Genomic DNA, 3,963 nt, shown 5'->3' with positions numbered 1-3,963 from the left:
ATCGCAAACAGGGCTCGGGGGATTATTGTTAAGTAAGATTTAACATTACCATACTATTGGTTGTATTTTGTGAAAAGAATAACCATGTCCTGTATCATAGCTACATGTATGACCTTTGCAGCAAAGCAAACCACGTCAAAATCAGTTTGGTATTCAGTTCGGCCAACACAGCATTTTACCCGTGCTTCGCAACTTTACAACTGGCTCTGGAACCAATCGTCACTTCTAATGGCTAAACCTCACAGCCAATCAGGGGCAGAGTGGGGAGAGGTTTTATACATTGATATAGCCTCTTAATTTTGCTCTCAAAGTGCACTAGATTGATGCTTTTAACTTTCAAATGTAAGAAATTTTCTTTCGGGGCAGCATGCCCCCAGCCCCCCCTAGGGCCTAGAGGGTTGGGGGTTGGCCGTATCGTTCTCACCTTTTTTACCCCTCACCTGTTTGCATACCCCTCACCTGTTTGCATGCCTGCCTGCATTCGATGTGGCGTCTACTTTATTATTATTATACTTTATTATGTCTATGGCTACACCCCTCAAAATCCACTTTTCTCAGGATAAAATTTTTAGTCTAGTAATTTGAATGTTGAATTCGAAAGGGGAGGCCAAAAAAAATACACACTGCTGGGTGCAGATTTTTTTAAAGTCGCCTTTTTGTTCTAAAAAGCCTTTTAAAATGTCAATGACGTCATACACATTGTACGGCCAGAGATACTGCTTGACGGCAAACTCTCAGTTCCTTTTTTCTTGAGGCATCGACAACACAGCTGACAAGTTAGGCTCTCCCTGTCAATACACGTGCTAGAAAGAGTTTTGGTTTGCTAATGTTGTTGCTAATGTTGCTAATGCTCTGACATTTTGGTTCTGCTTCGGATGCCATCAAGCGAGATCTCTGGTCATAGCCGGTCCTCAGACATCACTGACACTGCGCAGCTCGCAATGTATGTCCGTGGTGTTGACGACAATTTTGAAGTGATGGAGGAGTTGCTCACAGTGATTCCAATGCATGGCCAGACCACCGCTCAGGAGATATTCCGTCAGCTGTGTGATACCATTGTGGATGCCGGTTTACCATGGAAGAGGTTTGCTGGAATAACAACCGACGGAGCGCCATCAATGACAGGGAGGAGAAATGGACTGGTGGCACTTGTTCAAAGAAAACTGGAAGAGGAGGGTGTGGAGGAGGCCATTGCTCTGCACTGCATTATCCATCAGCAGGCCCTTTGCAGCAAATGCCTGACGTTTGACAATGTGATGTCTGTCGTTGTGAAATGCATCAACCATATCAGATCCAGGGACTTAAAGCATCGGCAGTTCCGCGCCTTTTTGGAGGAAATAGAGTCAGCATATGAGGATGTGCTCTACTTCACCGAGGTACGTTGGCTCAGCAGGGGAAACGTCTTGAAGAGGTTTTTTGAGTTGAGAGCAGAAGTGAAAGCCTTCATGGAGAAGAATGGCATGGCTGTTCCTGTGCTAAGTGATCCCAAATGGCTCATGGACTTAGCTTTTCTTGTTGACATCACACAGGAGCTGAATGTACTGAACAAGAAGTTACAAGGCCAGGGGCAGCTTGTCAGTGCTGCCTACGACAACATCAGAGCATTCTCCACAAAACTTGTGCTATGGAAAGCCCAGCTCTCTCAGACAAACCTCTGCCATTTCCCAGCATGCAAGGCACTCATGGATGTGGGCACACCATTCAGTGGTGAGAAGTATGCTGATGCCATTGTAAAGCTGGGTAAAGGGGGGTCAGATGGCTGAGCGGTTTGGGAGTCGGGCTATTAATCAGAAGGTTGTTGGTTCGATTCCAGGCTGTGCAAAATGACGTTGTGTCCTTGGGCAAGGCACTTGACCCTACTTGCCTCTGGGAGAATGTCCCTGTACTTACTGTAAGTCGCTCTGGATAAGAGCGTCTGCTAAATGACTAAATGTAAATGTTAAGCTACAGGAGGAATTTGATCACAGGTTTGCAGACTTCAAGACACACAGAGCCACTTTTCAAATTTTTGCGTACCCCTTCTCCTTCGATGTGCAAGATGCTTCTCCTGTGCTTCAAATGGAGCTCATTGACCTGCAGTGCAATTCTGAACTCAAAGCCAAGTTCAGGGAGGTGAGTGGAAAAGCAGACAAGCTTGGACAATTTTTGAGAGAATTTCCCCCCACTTTCCCTGAGCTTTCCAGGATGTTCAAGCGGACCATGTGCCTTTTTGGGAGCACATATCTGTGTGAAAAGCTCTTCTCCACCATGAACTTTAATAAGTCAAAGTACAGGTCCAAACTTACTGATGAGCATCTTCAAGCCATACTGAGGGTCTCAACGGCTTCTTCCCTCAAGCCAAATGTGGCGCAACTGTGTGAGAGGAAGCGCTGCCAGGTCTCTGGCAGCAAGGAGTAGGCAAGAGAAGCCATGTTCTGAAGAACCGTTCATGTTCTGAACTGTAATTGAACTAAAGATTGGATCATTTGTACTTTTTTTTGAATACTTGAAACCCTTTTTTTGTGAAATACTGGATGCGGCCCAGCCTCACCCAGTCTACCTCCAGCGGTCCCCAGGTAAGTTGAGTTTGAGACCCCTGGTCTACATTATCAAACAATAAGTTATTCATTTAGCATATACTTTCTCTAAAACGAGGTCCCTGAGACTCGAACTCGCGAGATCAGTCTATAAGGCAGAGCTCTTACCACGAGGCCATACGGTACCTAACTTTTAAAGAATATATAATACATTACAACACATATTCTAGAACTGTAATCACCAGCTGCATATCAGGCACGGCACTAACTATGATCCCAGTTATTAATATGTGTGGCATTTTAATCACTGAATGCATCACGGGCACTGTGCACGAGTGAATATAACAACAGGATTTATGAAGGAGGCATGTCTTAAAGTTATGTATTGTGCTTATTAAAGTTATGCATTGTGCTTATTAAAGTTATGAAACTTAGAAGTGTGCTCAGGCTTAAACATTGGGTCTCACACTGAGTGTGGGAAGCAGGCTGTTCTTTGTGTCTCTATCTTTTCATTTTCAGAAACAACCTTGAATCTGGGTGGAGATGGCACCCGAGCAGGTGGGACGCGGAGGCAAGAACAACTCCCTGATGCACGAGAGAACAAGCTCAACCCTCTTTTCATCTTTCTGTTTTAATTGCACTGTATATTATATGCTGGGGCAGGGAAAGATAGCCAGTTGGACTTCGTGAACCAGCCCAAACTCTGTTGCGGGTAGGGAAACGTAGACAACCCCAGAGCTCTGTACTTGTTGATTTCCAACTGCTGCATTAAAGATGATATTATCGGACCTCTGCGACTCCAGACCACTCTTTCTAGAACACATATTTGTGTCATAGAATACCATCATTACATATTGGAATAGACACAAAGAATTAGAATCCTTCACTTTATCTGAGAATATAGCTATAAGAACCCGAACAAAAATATTATGAACGTAAAATAGCATAGACGTTACGTTGTTTATAATACAACAAGATATATTCTAACATATTTTTGACACTAACAAATCGACACATTTGTCACATAACCTTTATTTATCAAGTTGTCAATGACGATTGTGAGACTGACGTCTCGAGGACTTTACGTCACTTGATTCCTTCCATCGCTCGATACAGTCGCCATACCATTCGACCAGCAGATGTCCCTATGGAGAAGATGTATCGAACTCTTCGAAAAAGCGATACTTTTTCGACACAATTGTGTCAAATAGCTCGTTGCTTCGGAAAGCTTCGTTTACCCCATCACGATGGGTGGTGTGAAATGGTTGAAATGCGTGTGTCTCACGGCCAATGCGTGAGAGTTGGCAGCCCTGTTTAATAGGGAGTGGACAGGCTCTCCGTAGGCGGGCTATAGTGTGTCCCACCACGGGCGAGGGGGCGTGACAGTAGTGCTGTAGTGCAGTTACATAAAAGTGTTCATTGTTCAGGAACTCGGATCACTAGTGCA

Source organism: Osmerus mordax, chromosome 2 (genome assembly GCF_038355195.1).
Source record: "Osmerus mordax isolate fOsmMor3 chromosome 2, fOsmMor3.pri, whole genome shotgun sequence".
Lineage (NCBI taxonomy): Eukaryota > Metazoa > Chordata > Actinopteri > Osmeriformes > Osmeridae > Osmerus > Osmerus mordax.
The sequence above is the reverse complement of the archived record's forward strand: the minus strand, read 5'-3'. Positions refer to the sequence as shown.